Source organism: Strigops habroptila, chromosome 1 (assembly GCF_004027225.2).
Source record: "Strigops habroptila isolate Jane chromosome 1, bStrHab1.2.pri, whole genome shotgun sequence".
Classification (NCBI taxonomy): Eukaryota; Metazoa; Chordata; class Aves; order Psittaciformes; family Psittacidae; genus Strigops; species Strigops habroptila.
In genome coordinates this window covers 76,327,123-76,349,502 of record NC_044277.2, presented here as the reverse complement: position 1 = coordinate 76,349,502, position 22,380 = coordinate 76,327,123, and the positions used below count along the sequence as shown (strand labels likewise).

At 42.6% G+C, this 22,380-nt stretch overlaps 1 protein-coding gene across 2 annotated transcripts in view; it reads left to right on the top strand.

Annotated features, from left to right (window-relative positions):
• MYO10 (myosin X) overlaps positions 1 to 22,380 on the top strand; it is a 161,081-nt gene that overhangs the window by 8,954 nt on the left and 129,747 nt on the right. The window lies entirely within an intron of this gene.

Genomic DNA, 22,380 nt, shown 5'->3' with positions numbered 1-22,380 from the left:
GGAAAATATTTGGTGTTGCTTTTTCCCCTGGGGCAAAACTATGTTCCCGCTTTGAGCAAGTTTACCCGAGGGCTTTTTATCATGGCATGTCTGCCTCAACACTGTGGTAGTCATTAAAAGTACTGAGGATTTTTTGGTTTGCTTTTTAGGTTCTCAACTTCTGTACATGGTAATGCCAGTAGAACAGCACCCGTCTGCCCAACCCTGCCATCATGGTTTCAAAGTCAGGATTGATTTTGGTGCTTGTAGTGTAACCTCAGGAAGGGACCTAGGGCTCAAATGTTTGATGAGTGCTAGCTGTCAGTAACTCCAGCTGGAATTACAAAGCAGAGTATTTCTGAAAGTTGTCATCAAAGTTAGTACTCCAATCCCCTAGGCCCTCTTCTTTCCCTTGCAAACCTTCAACCATGGTAGACTGTGAAAGTGGTGTTGCTGGCAAAGCCATGCATGGTTTTGATGTCATGCATTGCATACATCTATTCTCCTACTTTCCAACCTTGCTAACAGAAATACAGGATTTCTCTGGGACGATTCTCACGCCTTCCCTCTGCATTCAGCCAAACTAGGCCTGGTTTTGGGGCCCGGAGATAAGAAAAGTTTATTCCTTGTTTTGAAAAAGTATTGATGTTTATAGCGTTATCGGAAATGGATTACTTGGTCCTATTTTAGTTGCTGTTGTTTAGTGTGCCATTAAAATGTTTACTCAGATGAAGTTAAATATATTTGTTAAGAGAATAGGTTTGTTTTTCTTACAAAGTTGTTTATCTTGAGGAAAAGTCAAATCCCTTTGTTTAATGTACCCATCTGGTTTACAGAAGAGTGGAGATCACTTCTATTTGACCATTTTAGTGGGTCAAAATAGATACAATTGTGTATCTTGGTTCGGGTATATTTTTATTTGCTTCAGAAAGGAGCCAAGTTGTCAGGGTGCTGGAGTTCACGTCAGGACAAGAAGTAGGTGCCGATTCTGCAGGTCAGGCTTCTTGCTTTGTTGGTTGTCTTCCTGGATCTCATCCTTTTATTAAATACAGACTGTGGCTTTGTGATTAGGGTTTATCTCCTCATTACAGCTTTCTGGTGATGGGTACAATGGATAGGTTTGTTTGGTGTGTGCAATCAGTTTGTATACTCCCTAGAAGAAAACGAGAGCAGCATTTACAGCTGGGCTTTAAAGGATGGCATTTCCTGCTGCTTTTCAGATCGTGTACCAGAAGGAGTGTCTGATGAAGTGAGCTCTTTGTTGTTAAGACTCCCAGAGTTGGATTCTGCCGTCTGATACTTGATAAGTTATTTCAAGTAATAAACAAATGCAGCAAATCTGAGCTAGAAAATAAAACTTGCGCAGCAGCTCCTTCTCCCCCCCCCCCCAATTATGTTTCTAATATTTTATGTGCCAAATCTGAGAAGTTTTAACAGATGGTAGATGGGATTTTGACAAAGTTGCGCAGCACTTGCAGCAAAACAGCGATTCTCTGTTTTGCATTAGTTTTGAGAGTCTTTGCTCCTAATTTCTGTTTCTATCACACCCTTTCTGCCATCGTTTTGCTTTGGTGATTCAGTACCTTGAATGACTACGACCCTGGTGCACTAGTAAACTCCTTGGGTTTTTTGTACAGAAGCCCATTAATAAACTTAATTGCAATGTAATGCAATAGTTGTAGTAAACTCTTACTGTATAGTTACACCTTTGTCAGTAGAATACCTTTGTACCATGCAGTTAAGGTGGAGATGCCATCAGTAGCTGGTGGAGGACAGGAGGTGGTACCCAGATCTGTGTACTTTTTTGTGTGCATCCAGTGGTCCTTTGGTGGTGGCTTGTTCTTAGCAGTCCTTACTGAGTGCAAAGGAAAACATCAAGTTGTGGGATCCTTTTTCTTTGGATAGTGATTCAGCATTTACTGTCTTCCAGGTGCTTCTGGAGTCAGGCAAATACAGGCTGTAATCCTGATTTTGATTTCTTGAGCTTGGGTGCTGCTTACAGAAACAATCCTTTATATTGCTTGCAGATACCTGATGTGAAAAGTGCGGTCTCTTTTCAAGGTCAGAGGGGCCACAAAAGCTTTGCTGTTTTCCTGGGATTTTCTTGGTTTTTTTCCTGCTGGAAGGCGTCAAAGTTTCTGGGAGGCAGCATGAGCTGTGGCTGTCTTGGAGCACAAGGATGTACCTCCTGCTCTGTATGTAGATGGGAGTCGTCTCTCGTTAGGAAAGAAGAGTGGGTGCATTTTAATCAGTGGGTTAAATTGAAGGGGCAAGAAAGGCTCAAGGCAGCAAAGGTGTGGACACCTGCAGCAACAGATCATGGGTCATGCTGCTGTGGGGATTGCCCAAGGCACCCCTCTGGGAAGTGGAGGAAGGGAGTGTCAGGCAGGAGCAGATGCTGTAGCAGGATGTCTTCTCAAAGGGGTCTCCTTGTTGGATGGGACAACAATATCTGATAGCTACTGCTTTAAAATGCATAAATTAAGCTTTTTTTTTCTTTTTTTTTTTTTTTTTTTTATGACTTTGCAATTCCTGTCACAGTTGGAGAATAACCTTCTGTGCTGTCCTGAGGCCAGCTGGTGTTTTCCTAGCTGTAGGGTTTGAGTGTGTTTTTCCTGGTTGGGTCTCTAGTATTACAAATGCCAGCATTTTGGAAAGTCCTGCTTTTTAGGATTGTCTTTCTGAATCTCTCTTTTTGGCGGTACTGACCAATGACTTGCTTCTGGATAGTTTTACACAGGCTTATTGGGGAAACCTGGGGTTATTCTTGAGAAAGCTGCAGTAATGTATGCCTTAAAAATAGTACTTTGGCATTTGTTGGTACTGCTCCATTGGTGGCAATATTATTGCACTAAAAATTGCCCTTTTTAGTTTTATTTACACTGAAATTCCTACTTCCTGTTGTCATGTGATCATCTTTTCCCCATAATTTTGTTCCAGATGCTGTACCAGAGTAACTAGCAATCAGTGAGTGGCTCTTTCTCTCCAGAAGAGCAGTTGTGGTGCTACCAGTTGCTCTTCAGCAAACAGCTGTATTTTTACCAGATCTTTGTAATTGTTAGAAGAGGGAGACATTTCAACAGATCTCTGTTGCATGGTGAGTGCTTTACCTCCAAGACTGCAGAGATAGCTCATAGCTTGGAATCATTAAGAAGTCCACCCTACATCTTCGCTCGTGGAAGGGTCTGAGACCACCTGGAAGCTAAGATGCTCCTTGTATGTGCTTTTAAAAAGACAAGACTATGGCAGTAAGCTCAAAGGTATGGCTGTGTAAGCTGCTGCTGCTTTTGTGGGTGTGTGTATTTATTTAACTTGCTGATATTTTATTGTACTCCAGCTGCAATGCTGTGCACTGTCATTTCTCTGTGTACCAATGAAGAGGAGACAGGTGGGGGGAAAACGGTACCTTGTACTCTTTGCTGGTACAAATCTAAATATGAATTTTGTGCTGTCTTTTTATATTAAACCTGTTGTTCCTTGCTAATGCTGATGTTATGTAATGTCTTGTGTATTGCACATGGTTTTTTCCACTTAAATTTAAGTAAATGATTTGGCACAGCTGGGGAAGTGCCTAAATAGGCGGAAACATATGACAATGAATTGCTTCAGGATTATTTAAAAGAAAAAAAAAAGGCATTTCGTTTGTATATCTGCTCCCTCTTTCTGACTTTTGTAGTTGGGGTTAACTGAAACAGTGAAGTTATTTGCTGTTTGTTTATTTTTAATGACCTGGGAAGTTCGTTGACAGCTCAAAAGCCATACTGAGCAAAAATAACAAAAATGTCTGAAATAGCTGAAAGCTTAAATTCCCTGCTGGAAAGGTGGTTTGTTGAGGAGAAAAAATAAACTCAGAAGTGGTAACCATTAGTGGCTGTAAATAAAGAGTTACTCATTTAGGTTCTCAGATGGGTAAAAGAGAGAGGTTGTTCCAGGTTTTTCATCTTTACTGTGTGGTAAAAAGTAAGGTATGTCATGCCCTGCCGTTTTTTAGGTAGTTCTAAAAATAGCTGCACTTGTGCTGCTTTCTGCTCAAATAAAGGTCTTTAAGTATGCCTGCATAAATGGCAAAAGAGGTTTGGCCACAGTCTGAAATAAAAGCATGAATTCATGAATCATTTCACTAGTTGTTCCCTGCAGGGCAGCATCTCTGTTTGTTGGTATGTTTGCAGTTGTGATAAACCACTGAATTTTCTTCTAAACTAGCATCCTTAATCCTGTGAGCAATATGGAAACTGTGTAGGGAGTAGCTAATGTGTTCCTAGTAGGTCAGTAGGTCTGGTCTTTTGCAAAATAAAGCCTAGTTTACAACCTCACAAAGAAGTGAGCTGATTTTTTTCTTCCTTGAGGACAGCAGCCATGGTGGTGAAGAGAATGCCACAGATCAGCCTGAAGTAGTGATGTGCTGAGACTCCGCTGGGGACCCTGGAAGAGCCCTGGAGACTCCAGGGGCTTCCATGGTGTTTGGGAGTGGCTTTGGAGGGAATGCCAGTTTTTCTAGTCTTCAGGTGCTGGGATTAACCTTTTCCAGAGGGCCACCTTGTGCAATCTGGGTCTTTGTGTTTCTTGTACTGTGTACAGTGCTGATCCCATAAATTACTTTTTTCGGTTTAAAGTCTTTGTTTAAAGAAGTAGCTACTTTTCAAGCTCAGCTGTGTTTCAGCCTAATTAAGTGAGGAACGTGGAAGCTTGCATAAATAGCTGAATAATAATTAATCTCTCTTTGACCTCACTGGTGCAGAACTATGGCCTTCATCTTCAGACCTAGATTTCTTCTGCCTTGGTGTTGACTGGCCAAGCATTGACACTTGTCTTGCCCTCTTTCCCCTTTAATGCCAAGTGCTTCTGTGGACATGCTGCACTTCCCAGGCTTCTTTGGAAAGTGATAATAAGATGGAATGCTCTTGGGCTTATCCCAAGTCTTACTCATTGTGGCTCCCTGCATGCATTTTGCCCAGCAGCTCTGCAGTGGCTGAGAGGGCTGTTACAAATGTCTCTCCTGAGCCATGGGTAACACAGGTAAGCAGACTGTTCCCGACCTGTGAGCTTTGCTTCTCTTATCAGTGGACGTTGGCAGTTTCCAAACAAGCAGTCGTGATAGCAGCTTCTGGCTGGGCAGGAGGGGGAAGGCCTTGAGGGAGGAAAGGCATGCGGGTGGGTAGGTTTAAAGGCACAGGAGAGTTCTAGGGTTTTCGTGCTTTACAACTAAGCTATGTGATCATGGCTAAAGATAATGAACCCAAAACAAGCAGTGGGAGACAGTGTTGAGGCTTGGGTTTCTAAAATTTGATGCCTTGACTTGCATAATATCGGGATGTGTAATATTTTCCATGGAGATTTAGCTCTACTTAAAATAAGTAAAGACATCTTGATTCAGCAATGTTGGTAATCCCAGGATGAATATAGGACACAGTTCCACCTGAATTAGAAATACCTCGTGGTTTTGGCTTCTAGCTGGGTACAAGTTGCTTGGCTTCTTAACACACCACAGTCCAAGCTTCCCGTGGGAGAGTTAATGAACATCTAGGGAAAGATGTCCCTGACCATGGCAGTGGGTGTTGAACTAGATAATCCTTAAAGGTCCCTTCCAACCCAAGTCTATGACTCTCTAAACACTACCCCTGGTGGGACTCAGGGAAACCCTCAAAACTCCACTTAAGAGAAACTGGTCAAAATTACTAAAATCCAGTAGGTAACAACTGCTGATCTTGGTACAAATTACATTTAAGTGGTGGTGACCATGGTTCAAGCATAGCTTCTGCAACTCTACTCTCAAGCTTACTGAAGTGCCCTTCTGCATAGCTGCTGTATCTCCCCGGTGGGTAACTGGGGGTGAAATGTGCCTGTGTAAGGCATGATGCCGTGTTACCCTTTCACACAGGGGTGCTGGTGCAGCCTCTGCAGCCACCTCTATGCTGTCAGGGACAGGGCAGGAACTCTCTGCCACAATCGGGCCTCTGTGCTCTCTGCACAGATGCGCCTTTGTTAACTAATGACTTGTCTAACTTGCCACTGTTTTTTAACCCGTCTCCGGATCATTGTTACACTGATTTGTATATTGACTGTAGAGCTGCTTTTATTGCAGATGTGTTCCTGGAAAGCTATAAATGATTTTTAAATTTCTAATTCATTTTTGTTTTAATGAAGCTATCAAACCATCTCACCAATGCAGTGCATGGCATGTGTTGAGGGATGAGCATTTACCACTGGTGACTTTTGTAGTGGAGATGTTCAGAACTGACTATGAAGTTCTACAGGGGATTTTTTTTTTTTTTTTTGTTGGCTTTTTAGGAAGCTGTTCCTAAGAGACCATTGCCTTTGGAAGAGTGCAGATGTTGCTACCATATTGGCCCAAAGAGGCTAAGTTTCAACGATGCTTCCTTTAATTTAGCAGAAAGGAAGGAGACCAGCATATGAAATCAGGAGTAATGGAGTTGGTGTCTTGTAGTTCCTGACTTTGCTGAAGAAATTGAATTGCCTTAGGACTGGATAGGGGTAATTACATGCCAGCCTGTGTCCTTCAGGCACCAGATGGTATCGTGAGAGTTATTGTTAGGAAGAAAAAAAGTCTCTAAGTTGAAGGCATTGTATGGAAAATAGACTTAAAGAAGAATTGGCCATTGCTTTCTCCTTGAAACAAGCAGGATGAAGCTGCATATGACATTGTATATTATTGTGTAAAGTAGTAACTGAGTTTTGCAGGGCAAGTAATGTTCAAGTGGTGCAGCACTGTGTATGTCATTCACACAGCTACCTCAGGAAGGGTGGGTGTGGATGTGTGTGCTCTCGGGGTGATTCATAACTAGCCCCTGCTCATTCCTGAATATTCGAGAATCAACTTGCTGGGGAAAATGTCTGCTGAAAGCTTCTCTTGCAACAGAAGGACCACTGAATGTAATCACATCATTTATTTCTGTATATGTGTCTCTTTTTTGACAAAAAGTAACTGGATACCATTTTATCTGAGGGAGAGACTTGCACAGCATACTGGGGTAGAAAACAAACAAACTTCTTGCAATTTGTCTGAAGTTGTGTATTACCTCTGGAAGTTGGATATGTTTGAGATGAGTCTTAACGTGATCTGGAGGAACTAAAAGGAAGCATGTGTCTCCATAAACTGCTAGCTATGAGCCTAGATTTTGTAATTGTCCTCTACAAATGGAATCTTGTTTATGTGAATATGAGGTGGGGATTTAACTTCTAGGAGAAGAAAATATTGTGAAAGCATGTGTATATCTGAAAACATACACAGAAGTTCCAATGGTCACATTTGCGCGTGAACAAACACACTCGTGGCTATCTGAAGATGAAAGGGAACCGAAAACGTGACGAAAACAATGTTGTATGGGCGCTCTCTTCAAAAGATCTGTTGGGTGATAAATGTGCTGCCAGAGTTTAGCTGTGTTCATCATATGTGTGAGCAGCTAAAATTACGATGAAATTATACTCGCTTCTTCAAAACAAAGACAAGTTGATACTTGAAACAACAGGGAAATTGTAGGAAGACTGGCCCATGAGCAAGAAGGAAGATGATGTCATGTGAACGCTGTCATGGGATTTGGATGATTTAAACTGCATCACTACATCTGCCAAAGACTTGCAGCCCTCAACAAGTAACTCAATCATCTTTTGCCTTGTTTCTCTAGTTGGAAAATGCTACAGGATTTTCCATTTCCAACATCTTTTTCCCTTTTCCAGGGTAAAGAGGTGTAGTGCATAAGGCTTTTACCCTCCCTGGGTCCTAGGACTGATGAAAATAAACCCAGATATACCATCCGTGCTAAGCAAAGGGCCAAGTTCTGGGTGACTTCCTTGGTGAAGGAGCAGGCGCATAGTTCTTATGGTTTGCAGTAATTTCCACCAGACACATGAAAGTGGTGTGGAGCTCCAAGGACTCAAAATTAATTTCCTTACAGGTGAGGAAATCTCTGTTCCTCCCTGCAGAATGAAGTATTTTATATGCTGCAGAAGGGGTTAAAGGTAGTATATGCAGTGAGCAGAAAGTTATTGTTCCGTTTGGAGATAAGTTATGACTTTGAAAAGAAAATTGGTTCCATTTAAGGCCAAGACTTTTTTTTTGAGCAGCCAAGTTAAAGCTTGGAGGAAAGTAATACTGAGCTGGCAGTGGAGGAACACATTGCTACTACAAGATTTATTTGCAGTAAAGAGTAAGTGGCTTTTCATGATTCCTACTGTTCCAGACTTAAGGAGTGCTGCTGGGGCACCAGCTTCAGCAGAACTGTTGGGTGGGGTTGGGTTTTCTGGTAATAATGAGCAAGATGCTTCTGAGATTTTCTGCTGCTCTGAGATTAATGATAACAGGCTGGTAGTTTGATTTCTTTTGAAGTGTAAAATTACAGATGGCCAAAGCCATCTGAATGACTCGTGACGTGCTTAAAAACATTCACTTTTTTTGAAATGACACTTCTGAGAGTAAGTCAATAGAGATAGGTACACCTCCAGGTGGCCAAGTCAGAGCCTTTTTACCCAAAGGAGGTCTGGGCTGAAGAAGCATTCATCAACTCTTGGGTGTGCATCATGTTCACATCAGTTGAAATCAAGCATGTGCCCTTTCTGGCTAAGGAGGCTTTCCTGAATCTTCTCTTCTACAGTACTTTGCCAATAGTGCTTCTCTTTACACAATTTCATGTGTCAGCATTTGTGGAAAAGTTGTTTCTTCAACAATATTTGGGTCATTTCATTTTACCTCAGTTATTAAAAAAATAAACCAAACAAATCAAACACCACCCAAACCCAACAAATAGCTGTTTTGTTGATTCACAGTGTAGTAGTATGAGGAGTGACTTTTTTACTAGTATGAAAAGTAGTAAAAGATACTGGCTGTGTTTAGGCAGAGGAAGACAATTATATTTGTTTTTCATTTATATTTGTGTTAGACTTGCATTCTTCAGTGCCATAAAAATCTGATTATGAGTAAGCAAGATGAAATATATTTTAATAGCACTATGTTAAGCAGCCATGGAAAATTCCCAGTCTGAGCTTGTGCAGGCATTTGAATACTACGAAGTCCATGTACTCTGGGTTTGTTGTGTTGCTTTTTTTCCCTTTTTTTCTTTTTTTTCCTCTCTGTTTTTAGGATTCTTCTTATTTAGTACTTAAGAAAAAACACCTCTCTGGGCAGGGAAGAATCAGTAATACTACATTTTGAGTGCTACACTTGCATTTTAATTTAGGCATCCTGGTAATTTAACTTGAACTTACTTGCAGCCACCTTCTTTATAATTCATTTAAAGCAACATGCTTGTGATGGATTGCCTATAAAGTCCTCCCAGATTTGACAGACTGGGGAACTGTACCACACTGTGGGAAGTAGATGTTTATAGAATTGCCTGGGCTGATATTTTCAGAAGAGATGGTTGACTTAATTCATTGCTGAGTCAAATAAATTGCCATGTAAAGGTTTGTGCACCTGCGTAGACATACTTTCATACTAAAAGCCAAGTCATGGTTGCCTGGGCTTTGGGGTCAACAAGGGCTACTGGTCAAAGCTTGCTGCCTAGTGTTGACTAGCTGTTTCCAGCATGCTTTTTGGGGTGGCAGCATGAGGGGGGGAGCTGGGAAATGTGGAGCGGGAATGTGTAAATCTACTGGAGCATTTTCCTTATTGTAGAAAAGCATGCTTTTGCGAGACTTAAAATTGCTGCATGGCCTACATGTGTTATCCCTCTGTTGCCTGATAGAGGTGTATGTTAGTCTGTATGTTAGCCTAAGGTATTGCTTAGTGTGTTTTGAAATATGATAACTTCTTGAAGACAAGATGGCTGGAGTGGAAAGAGGTGCCTGCTCCTCTTGCTAGCAGTGTTTGGAAAGAGGTACATTCTTGCTAGCAGCGTAATCCCTAGGTCTCTGCTGTTGTTTCATTACTTTCACCAGCTGTAAAATCTGCTGGATCTCACTTTTGAGTATCTCTTGTCTCAAGCAGCTGTATTCTTGCCAGGTCTTTCTCTGGTCTCCCATCAGTTTTTCTAACCCAGGGAAGCACAGCTCTCCACAGCTGGCGCTTGCAGGCGCTTCCAGGCTGGGGAAGATGCGGCTGCTGGTCACAGCTGGCAGGTCTTTGTGTGAAGGAAACGGGATCTCCTCCCTGGATTTAGACCAAAAATGTGGATTTTAGAGTCTCAGCCTAAGTAAGTCACGTTGAAGTAAAGAGTGTGGTCTGATTTCAGACCTGATCCTGGAGAAGTGACGCTCTGCTTCTAGCTTGAGCTAATCCCCTTACCTAGTGGTAAGAACTTGGTTGCAACGGATTCCCACCTTGATATGTGAATGGTGCACCTCTGAGAGAGTACAATGTACAGTCAAAATAGCTTGGCTGAGAACATCCTTTTTGTGCTGAGAGGCGTGCAGCTGTTCAACCGTGGTTTTATTATGGTTTTGCACACTGGACATAGTAAACTAGAAGAGAGCCTCACCCCAGATGCATTTCCTTGTACTCCTTGTTTATCTCTGGGATAAATGCCCCTTTTGTCAGGTGTTAATGCTTTAAATCACTTCTGCTTGGTTAAGCTCTTCTAATTGCTTTGTGATTTAGTTTTGGATTAAATCTTCTATCAACCTGTATCACAGTGAAACACACACACACAAAAAAAATCCATACAGAAGCAACTTCTCTGTTTTTCTGCTTTTTCTGCTCCTGCTGTAAGTACTAGGTTGAGGTAGTCATTTTTCCTTCTAACAATTACCAGTTCTTGTAAACATGTATTAAAAAAAATCAGTGCCAGAGCAATCCAGGAAATGTTCATCCCTGTCATGAAAACAAGGATGCGGAATGGGAATGCGTCTAAGGTGTGCCTGCAAGTGAGGAAACGTGCCACACCTCTTTGTTGAAAGGTGGATCGCAGATTTTAAGCTTCTTTGGAAAGATGCTACAAGCAGTGAGGAAAGGTGTGTTGTCATGCATCCAAGGAACCTGTGAGCTGCTTTGTATGACCTGCCTTGGGGATTCGTCTATAGATGCGAGATGGGAAACAGGATGAAATTACAGGGCTCAGTACAGCATATAGTGTGAAAGTATCCATGACAGGAGGGGAGAAGGCTTGCTGGTGTAAATACATGCTCCATTTCTGTTTTTTCTGCTAAAGGTGTTCCCTTCTGAGTGAACAAACTTAAAAGGAGTCAACTTTTTATTATATGTAATATATTTGAAAAAATCTCAATAAAAGAAAAAATGACTTGCCAGAATTACTCGGGTGACTTGCCCTGTAGACACTTCATTTTATAGTTGCACAAGTGCAACTATAAGTGCAAGGAAAATCAAAGCAGATATGCCAATAAGAATAGCATTACTGGAAGGAAATGTATCTGGCCAGGGAGAAGAAGCAGACTAAGCAAAAGCGGGAGATTGCTTTTCAGAGGGTTGTGACCTTGAGGGGCTGAATATAATGAATGCAGTGTTTCAGGCTGCCTTTTTACCTTGCAACTGCTGCATACCATTGGTATTCATCAGTAGTGATGGGGCTCTGCAGTGGGAAGCCTTGCAAAGCATCACCTTGGCTCTGAGAGAAGTTTAAAGCTGATAATGTGCAAAACTGGTCAATGTGCATGCAGGAAATGCCTTTTACTTCATGGCTTTCTATCTTTATCTGAAATAAAGCTTAGTTGCTAAATGCGCCTTCAGTATAGATCCCAAACTCTTTACTACATTGCACCTTCTGTATGTATTACAGTGGTGTAAAATGCCACTGGTGCAGGCTGCTTTGGTGTCATAAAGCCTCTGGGAAAGTGATTAGCCCTGATCCACAGTCCTTCTGCTCGTACCATCCAGCAGCTGAGAGAGAGATTGGGCTAGCATTAGACTTCTATTCCACTACTGCAACCTAATTTTCCTTGTCCCCTTTGCTGGGGAAGTGAGTTAGGTATTTTCAGATGCCTGTCGAAATTGATTTTTGTCTAAAAACATTTGATCAGAGGTTTGAGAAGTAACTCGTGAGCAGCTATATTTACTGACACTTTAGTGTTTGTTTCAGGGTTGGTAGATCAAATCCTCTTGATGAGATGTTTACAAATTGAATGACTTTTGAATTGAAAAATAAATTATTTAAGATTATACGTTTTTTATCCTTCACAGTTTAATGTATTCTCTTAATATTTCAAGGGGATGGAGAGGTCCTTTCATATTGAAATACAACAGTGACCAAATCTTCTGCATTTTGCATCTCAGTTCATGGCTGAGTGTTAAAATTCGCTGGGAGTCTTTCTTGAATTTATGACCTGGGGAGGAGAAGGAGGTAATCACTGGAGGAGGAGGAGGTGGAAAGAGCTGACAGCCAGACCTCCTGTCTGCTCCAGACCCAAGAGAAGTGTCTGCCAAAGTCTCAGAGGGTGCTTCCTCTCAGTCATCCCAGACTATTGATGGGGGTAAGGTAGGACAATCAAAGAGAGGACTTAAAGTAGAAGAAAGGACACTTCTTTGGAGTTATAGACAGGTGCAGTAATTTAGGAGGATCCTGTTAGTATCATATTTTTCAACTGCTGTGGATGCAAATTAATTCTAGCATAAATGGAAAGTGGAATAAGCTTTCTTCTGCCCCCTGCCCCCCAACCTTGTAGACCTTGTTTACAGGTCTTCTACAGAGTCTTAACTGAGGGTTGCCTTTTGACTTTCCCTCCCTACCCCCTTTCTCAAAATAGAGAATATCTATTTAAACAGCTTATACCCTGAATACTCTTTTTCTTTAGGTGCTTACTTCAGAGTTGAAGGTCCCACCATAACTCTCCAGCAAACGTTTGCTCCTTTCTGTGTAGAAATATAATACCTATTACTTAGCAGGTTGTGAGTGCTTTCATATGCTGCTAGGATGTGATTAAAATACTGCTGCCATCTCATTTTTAAGACATGCATTTCATTGCTGTATGCATGGCAGTGAGCAGCAGGAAGTCGGAGGGGAAAAAGGCATTGGATATCACATGCCATAAAAAGTGCAAACGTCCTTCTGAGTTACAAGGTTCTTCGGGGGTGTTGTCTGGACTGCATGTCCTCCCTGCTCTGAGCGCTGCAGGGAGGGTGGCTGTGTGTGTCCTATGCAAGGAGCCAGGCTGAGCTCAGTAGTGTGCCTCTGCATCACCTGCACAACCTGTGTGCATGAGTAGTGCCTGCCAGCCGTTGCCTCGGCTGCATCGGAATAAGCCAGTGCTCTACCCTTTAATGATAAAGTGTGCCATTATGTTTTGCTTAATTGGTTCTGTTTTCATCAGGTGATCTCCAGACAGGCAATTGGGAGCTGCTCAGTGATTATTGTGGTTTGCAGCATACAAATTAGTGTGGGAAGTTGCGAACACTAGCCTTGCAACTTAGGACTTCAGTGGCAGGATCAGCTTTTTCTGCCCTCACGCAAAGCATGAGCAGTAAGGAGGAGAGCGCAGGCAGGTGCCGTGCTGCTTGCTGTTTGTTGGGACATCTGTGCCCTCCAAAGGATCATTTCATCTTCCAAACCTGCTTTGGTCCACGCCAGACGCCACAGGTGAGCTTTGGATGTAGAGGGGTGCACTTCCCTAAAGCAAGTTGCTTACATTCTGGATTTTTAGGATTGATTATTTTTTATTTAATAATTTTTAAAGGATGGTTGGGTCCTGGGCATGTAGTACAAGATCCCTACCACCTCAAGTTGTTTCATAACCCATGTTGGACTTGTTCTGTGTGATGCTGGTCTCTTCTTCCAAGAAACAAGTGATAGGACAAGAGGAAACTGCCTCAAGCTGCACCAGGGGAGGTTTAAATTGGATATTAGGAAGAATTTCTTCACCGAGAGGGTGATCAGGTATTGGAACAGGCTGCCCAGGGAAGTGGTGGAATCACTGTCCCTGGAAGTGTTCAAAAACCATGTAGATGAGGCCCTTAGGGACATAGCTTTGAGGCCCTTTGAGACCTGTGGCAGATGACCAATTCAGTACCTGGGACTTTTTAAGGGCAAAGTTTCTCATGAAGAGCCAAGTTGTGTGGATAAGGCCCAGTACAGAGAGTAGTGAAAATGGTATTTCTACCATCGCTTTGCCTCACTGGTTGTTGAGACACTGGTCCCAAGAGGGTAGCTGTAGGAGGGAATGCGAAGAGGGTGCTAGCGTAACTTCACACATGTGGATTTAGAAATCCTTCTCTACCTTGATGCAGGTTTATAAGCTTGTCATGTAGCATAAGCTACCAGGCTTGGCAACTTTTTGCTTTTCAGTTGGAAACTGCCAGCACAACCAAGCATGGTGGATGAGCTACAGGCATTTTGGCAAGCTGTCCTCATGTCCCCGACTCAGTAATAGAGCTGCACGGCAGCATAGCTACTTACTAAACGATACGGAAAACATTATGTTAGCAGAAGCTAGTGGTGATTTAAATTGGCTTGTTTGGGCAGTCGTGCTGGGATAACTGCTCTTGCTATATTGCTGTAGGCTTTGGTGAATGGTTTTTAAGAGGACAGTCTCTGTTCCCCTGCTGCTTTTATGCGCACTGTCCTTCCTCGGTTCTGTCTTCCTTCAAATACCTGTTGAGGGTAAAAAAACTCAACTCTCATAGATGAAGAATTAGCGTGTGCATGTATACAGATTGGTTAAATTCAGTTGGCTTAAAGGAAACAATGTTTCAGGTTTTTTGTGGGTTTGTGTTTGGTTGTTTTAGTTTTTTTGTTGTTTAGATATTTTTGTGGGGTTTTTGTTTATTCTTTTGCATTTGTGGTCATGAATAATTAATAAAAACCACGTGGTTTTGGAAATATGAGTGCTTGGCAAAACTGCTGTCATCAAAGACAGAACTGCAACTCTTACTGAAATCTGTGAAGGCAGCGTTAGGGCTTGTTTGGTTCTTAGGGTAAGTCCTAAGGGTTTTGGTTTGTTTTTTTGGTTTTTTTTTGTTTTTTTTTTCTGAATATTGTATATTCATCTTTAGGAACTCAAATAAGGGGAGAGAGTTACATGCTACTTTTAAGATGATCATGAATGTAGCAGGAGGTCTGCTACTTTCCTGGCTACTAGTACCCCTCACTCCAGCATAGACTGTGATGGAAAGGTATACAGTGTCCTTGTCCCCTGTGTTCCTTACATCGCTCTGCTGTCATCAGTAAGTCAGCACTCTTCTTTCTCCTCACCCACCTGTTGACTTTTTGAATTACTTCTCTTCTTTACTGAGTTTTAACAGATTAAAATTCCCCCCCACAAGCTAAGGTGCCGGGGGGAGAGCAGTGGAGGTGATGCTGTGTGCTGGGCAAGTCTGTGATACCCAGTGGTGATGATGATGTAGATTGTGACCTGAAACTGCGGATCTGCTAGATGGACCAAAATTGCTGTACATGTTCCCTGCTCCCTTGATTTCTCACTTTTGCAGTTTTATTCATGGTTGGTTGCCAAGTAGTACTTGGAGCACTGATTTTTTTAATTCCAGAATTAATCAGTAATACCACTGACTTGGCAGCACAGGTACTGTTATTTCTTTACCTAAATTTGCAGGCACTAGAAAGAGCTGTTGTCCACTTGCCTGTCTAATTTGACTGCAACTGATAATGACAGTAGGCTTTCCAGTTTCCTGTATTGTCATGTTTCTGAAGCCATGATGCCATGGTATAGGTTGGGTAGTCTTGAAAGTGAAAAAAACTTGTCAAAACAGAAAGGTAACACTTGTATCTCTCATGAAATTCTGTAGCAATAGCAGTAACTCTCATGAAAAGACTTGATGGCATCTCATTGCTGGATTTGCTTTTGATGGTATGATAAAGCTGTTTTTTCCTAGCGATATGGAAACCTCATTGTCCTCAGGAGCTGGTAACCACATCTTCAGAGCAGACAAGTGCAATTGCTTTTTCGCTTTTGAGCAAAGTCTGTTAGTGATGTTTGTCTTCACACTCAGCAGCAGATGATGGGGAGGAGTGTGCTTGGCCACCTGCGTATATAGAGAGTAATCTCTGTGCTGTTTGTGGTGGGCATAGCTGAAAGATAAAATGTATGGGATTGGTGTTTGTGTTGTTTTTTAGTTGTTATTTTTAAAAAGCCCATATTATATGAAGTGGTGCTCTTGTAAGAAGGGCTGATACTTTCGAAGGCCTGGGAAAGGTACAAATTTATTCTTGTTCCCTCTTAAGTCAGTCATAATATAGGTTTTAATCCAGTTTCTTGTTTGTAAAGTGGTATGCCATCGACAGCACTGCACTATCTCCAATTACTGAAACAGAAGGAGATGGAGGCTGTTCAAGGTTAATCAGCAGCTGTTGCACAGACCTCACTCAGGAACAGGAGAGCTGGTGCTTTGATCTGGCGTGGGGGATGGACAGGCAACAGAAACATCTCATTTTCGAGGAGATTTTATTCTGCAGGAAACTAACCCCCCCTAAACTGACCTTATATCCCATGGAAATATCTTCATAGCTTTGTGCTGCTTTAAAACAGTAAAGCAAAATGGTATTACTCAGAACTAAATTAATTGAGAGAAAGGTGTTAGTGGTGTACTCCTGTGTTCTCTGGGGAAATTCTGGTTAGTGTTGTGTTCTGAAAATGATTTTTGCCCAATTCAGCTGCATTAAGTATGTGCCTAGATTTAAATGCATAGTCAGTTCATGGAGTTTAAGGTACTGAAATTTAAATTACATGCTCAAATACCTTCCAAAGCTGTGCTTTCTCTCACTAGCTACAGAAACGTAAGATTCAACTAGTCCTTCTCCATAACTTTGTCCACCCCTTCCTGCCCCAGATGAAAACTGCTGGTTTTTTGAGTATTAACAGAGGGAAGGCAGGCTGGCTGGAGAGGAGTGGAGCCCATCAGTAGTCCTATCTTGGAGTGATTTCTGGAGCATTTGTGTATTTCCCTTTTGTATGTTGTGTGGCAGTAGTGTATGCTGACTTTTGTAGTGGTTTTCGTATTCAGCCACCCCTGACATCTGGCTGTTGTGGAAGCCTTTTGTCGATGAGTGCAGGGAAGTCGTACCGGGGAAGCAAAGGAGAGGGTCTAGATCAGTGCTCTGAATGACAGAATAATATGTCAGGCAAATGGCCATTGCTACTTGTTTGTTTCCCTGGACTTGGGTATGGTCCTTCTTAAGTAAGAACAGGTCAGCTCTTCTGCTTAAGAAGCTGAACACTTCATTTTCGGTTTGCAGTCAGCGAGTGACATACAGCTTCCAGTGAACTTCATGGGTTTGCCACAGAGTAGTCTGAGGCCAGGCATGCAGTTGGCATATTAAGGTGAAGGGTACCTAAACTGAAGTGTTTTCAGTAATGCTTAGCTAACAATGAAGGGCAAGTTTTTAGAAGCAAAACTGTTCATTAATATAATATTAGCAAGTAAGTTGTATTCTTTTCTGGTTAGCTTCTTCCCTGCTGTGGCCCTCCTTGTTTGAAATCAGTGTGTGAACTGGTAAGGGGGAGGAACAAGAATAAATGTGGTTTTGGTTATCTTTTGCATTAGAAAGCTATGTCCAGCTTGACCTAGTTAATAACATCTCTTCCTGTCTCTCAAACTTTGTATCTGGAGCCAAGCTACAGAGGTGCGTAAACAAAGGTTCTTGAAATACAAAATGACTATTGCTCTTTTTGCTTTGCCAAGCCCTAGTAGCAAAATGCTTTTAGAATGCAGATGCAGCATAACCTATGTTCATCGCTCTTAATTTAAAGCAGTTTTAACTGCTTTGAATCAACTGCATTGATGAGTTGGCTGGATTTTATGTTATAACATGTGAATGAATAGCATTTTCACTTGGATGAGAACACGGGTATTATATCTACTCTTTTATACAGAGAGATATACTGTATATATAAAAACATGACTAATGTGCAGACAGTTATTTTATTCAGCATACAACCTGTATACCTACAAAATCTCTCATATTAGTTACAGTTTTGCAATGAATTCTCCACCATTTTACTTTATCTCAACTAAGTTCTTAGTTAATTTTGTGATTTTCAGCCTATATGTCCAATATAAAGTAAAAAAGGATTTTTATCATTTCCAGGAACAGAATACAGAGGAAGGCAAGAGGTAATGTTTGTGTTTTCAGCAGCAAAATCTGAGAGGTAGAAGGACTAGGAGCTTCTCCAGGTGGTCTTACAGCTGTGAGATTTGCAAACCTATTTCCTTTGCCTTTTGCAGTTGGTAGAAATTTATTTGCTATGGAAATGATGGCATACGGCCCTTCTGCAGGTGCTATTCCAAGTATTTTTACAACCTCGCTTCACAGAAATAAAAACCACTGGGTTTCAGTAAGTGCTCCGTGGCTTTGTTTGCCCCCTTACCACAGAAGGACGAGGTGTCAGGGAGCTCTGGAGTAACCCAAGTTACTAGGCTTTTCTCCCCAAAACAGGTTCAGATCAATATAACATGCTGTCATATGCGTTGACTGGAGTCCTTCCTCAGGTGGGTCCCATACAATAAATCTTGTCCATAAATAACTACTCTGGAAGATTTTGTTCTCACAACTGTCACTTGTGCATAGCTAATGCATGGCGGAGGGACAGCTGCCCAGTTGGTGGCTGTAACTTACATAGCTTGTGAGGTATCTTTTGCCAAGACCTTTTTGTTCTTTCCCTCCCCCAGAGGGAAAGGCCTTGCAGCCCATGGACAGATAGGGTATTGTTGAGCTACCTTGCCAGGGAACACGTTGTATTTGCATTTCAGATGCCTCAGGCTTTTTGAACTGCATTGTTCCAGCCTCCCCTGAATAGCAGCTATTGACCCCTAACAATGTACATTTGTTTAAATCAAGCCCTTTCCTCCTTTAAAAAAGCTTATTTTAGGACTAGCCCAACCAAGTGAACTCTTCTGTGCAGGCCCTCTTTTCCCCCTTTCATAGTCAGAAAGAAATATACAAAATTATTTAATTTCAAGATGGAAAACATTCTCCTCCTTGTGAGAGGCTATTTTGAATGCTGAGGTTTTGGCAAATTTTGTTGCAGCTTAATGTTTATAAGCTTTTCATTGCCCTTGAAAGCATAAACTTCATGTTACTCGAGCTCGGAGATTTTGGCAAATAATAAACCAGTGGAACAACAGGAGTTAGGATGTCCTGAAGCACTTGAAGAACTTGACTGCATTTTGACAAATTGGCTTTTTTTTTCTGTTTATACGCCCACCCAGAAAGTATTTCTCTGGGTGGTGGGAAATGTTGGGCTGAATTCCCTTTGCTACTTGGGGTGACTGTAGTATGTGCCTCCACCCTGTCAGCTATCAGCTCTGCAGAGCTTGGTGGCATCAGTAGTCACGGACATTAAATCTGTTACAATTTGTGAACAAAACTGGTTATTTACTGGTGGGGAGAGGTGGGTATAAGCCTTTCTTCTGTGGAGCTGTTAGGTTGAGGCAGGAAAGCCCAGTGAAGTAAAAATTTTCTGTGACCTGACAACCTTGTCGTCCTTCCATTTTATGCCAGAATGATCCCATTAATAACAACAAAATATTTAAACATGACCAGCGATTGTCAGATTGAAGGAGGTGGTTTCATGGGCTGACAATTCATTCTTCTGGTGTCCTGTGGTAACTCAGGAATATTGCCTCTCATGGGATTTCTGTAGGTGTTTCTGTTGGATGCGTTAGAAAAGTATGCCAGCAGGTCAAGGGATGAGAGCGTTCCCCTCTACTCAGCGCTGGTGAGGCCACACCTAGAGTGCTGTGTCAAGTTCTAGCTCCTCAGTATAGGACAGACATGGACATACTGGATAGGGTCTGACGAAGGACCACAAAGGTGATGAAGGGGGCTGGAGCATCTCTCCTATGAGGAAAGGCTGAGAGAGCTGGAACTACTCAGCTTGGAGAAGCCTCAGGGGGGAGGCTTCATATAAGTGTGTGTGTATATATATGTGTGTGTGTGTATATATACACACACTCTCATCAGTGTATATAAATACCTGAAGGGAAGGTGCAAAGAGGACATAGACAGGCTGGTTTTAGTGGTGCCCAGTGGCAGGACCAGGGCAATGGACACAAACTGAAACACAGGAGGTTCCCTCTGGACATGAAGAAACACTATTTCACTGTGAGGGTGACCGAGCACTGCCACAGGCAGCCCAGAGAGGTGGAATCTTCATCCTTGGGGATACTCAGCCATCTGGACACAGTCCTGGGCAGCCGACTCTAGGTGACCCTGCTTGAGCAGGGTTTGGACCAGTTGACCTCCACAGATACTTTCCAACTTCAGCCTTCTATGGTGCACAGGTGAAGAGAGGTGGCTGAGGACTTACAGCAATCCGAGGCAAAAGACTCAGTTCATCCTGCTTTGAGCGTATTTCATGGGATCTCTCTTATTATGCAGTGCTGTTGCTCGTGCCTTATAGGCTTTAGACCCACACTGTGGTGGACTACGCGGAGTAGGTGATATCTGCGGCTGGGCACTGCACTGCACCACCCCACGGGGGCTGATGGGGAGCTGCAAGCCTCAAGTTTTCACTCTTGGGGACAGTGGGCTGATGGCAGCAACTGCATTAACATAAAAGAGCCTTTGTCTCCCACCCCAGGGGTTGTGGTAGATATTCCTTAATAACGAGGATGTTGCCTTCCAAGTTGTCATTGCGCCTACATCTGTATCTAAGGGGCACAGGACACTGTTTACTGACTCCAGTCGGGAGGTATCAGAGAAAGTCCAAGAGCAGTGCCCTCGCATCAGCCTTCTTCCCTCTGGAAGGAGCAGGGTAGAGGTGCCCTTGGGACAGTCGGCATGGGGGTTTTCATGCCACTTGAGAGGATTAAAAACATAGCAGCACCCTGGGTTTTCTGTCAGCTGGAGTTTCATGCAGACCCAGGGGAGCGGGTGGAAGTCTTCCCACTGCTGTCACTGGGTTTTAAGCTAAGCATTCAAATCCTGTCTATTGCTTTTACCACTTCTGGGGAGTCCTCTCCCTACTGCTTCCCAGCTCCCTGCTCCTCCCTGCCCCCCTCGGGTGCTAGCACTCTTCTTTCCACTCCCTTCTGCCCTCTCACCCTGTGCTTTTGAGTTGACATATCCTGCATTTGAACTGCCTCGGACTTGCTGTAAACCTGGAAACCATTTGGCTTGAGGTTCCGGAGGTAGAAGGGCAAAGAGCTCCGCAGGCATTTGCAGCATTTAAAATACAAAGCTGTTTGCCAAAAGGTGGAGGGGAAAAAAAATAATGAGGGGTGCCCTTACCTGTGTGCAGCCGAGCTCTCACCATTTGCAAAAACCAAGCAGCAGGAGTCTTTACATAGTGAGCATTATTTTGTGTCTCAGTGCTGCTGTTCTCCCATCGTAGAAATAATAATAATGTTTATTCAGCATTATCTAAAGTGTATGCAACTGGCTGAAGTCTGTGGTGGACTCATGGGCAACTAGCCTTAACTGTGTATACAGAAATAAAAATTTGTATTTGTTGTGATTGTGAATCAGGATCCTGCACCCCAACAACTTTAACAAGGCTGTAAGTGTGGTTTCTGTGTGTAGAAACTTAGGCAAGGACAACCTTCGGATGGTAGCATGCAAAACTAATTATTTGAATTGGTTTTTTCAATGATCATACACCCAAGTCAAAACTTCATGATTACGAGGTTATATCCCATCCCTTTTCTACTTATTCTTCAGGAGGGAATTTGACTGTTCGGGGGTGGTGGTGGTGGTGTGTGGATAAATATTTCCATTCTCTAAATAATACTAAACTGTTGTCTTTCTGATATGGAGCCTGCTGTCCATTTGCAGAGAATGGGAGCATAGCTTGGGTTGGAGGTCAGGCCATGGGGTGCCGCTGTCTTGCTCAATGTTTTCATGCCAGCTGAAGCCTTCTGCATTGGAGCAACTCGAGTGGGTTTTGTTCGTGGATGGCTTTTGCTGCAGCTGCAGCATCAGCTGTGGTTCCTCCTCCCACATCCTCCTCTCTTGTACTTAGTGCTGGTTAATTCTGTTTTCTTGATGCTGGATCTACCAGCTAGGTGAAAATTAAAATAGTCTGTGCCTACCCTGTCTTACTAGACTGGCTTAGGTGTCTCACCGATAGTGTCTCCATTGCCTCCTCCCCTCTAAAAAGCAAATATCATTTCTTTGTAACCTTGCTTGCTAGCAGTTTGTTGGTTTTTTTTAAATCCTCTGTGTTGCTGGGCAGCCAGGAGAGGAGGACGGTATAAAGGGCAAAGTGGTTTAGAAAAAAGGTGAAAGATGATTGGGGGGACGTGCTGTGAGTGCCTAGCAGAGGTTGAAAATAAACAGGTAGGGAGCCAGCCGGCTTTGAGGAGGATCTTTTAAACTGTGTGTAAATTCAAACAGTGCTTTGTAACTTTACGTGTGCTGACATGAGGCACATGACTCACAGAATTGGCTCCAGCTGCTGTTGCTGGCATTTAGGAACTTCAACAACAACAACAAAAAAAAGGCACTTCAGTGTAGTTCTCCTATGTTTACTGTTCCAGCAGAAACCAACAAATACTTGCTAAGAGATTGTTTTATTTATTTCATTTGCTTATTTGGATTTTGCTCTTGC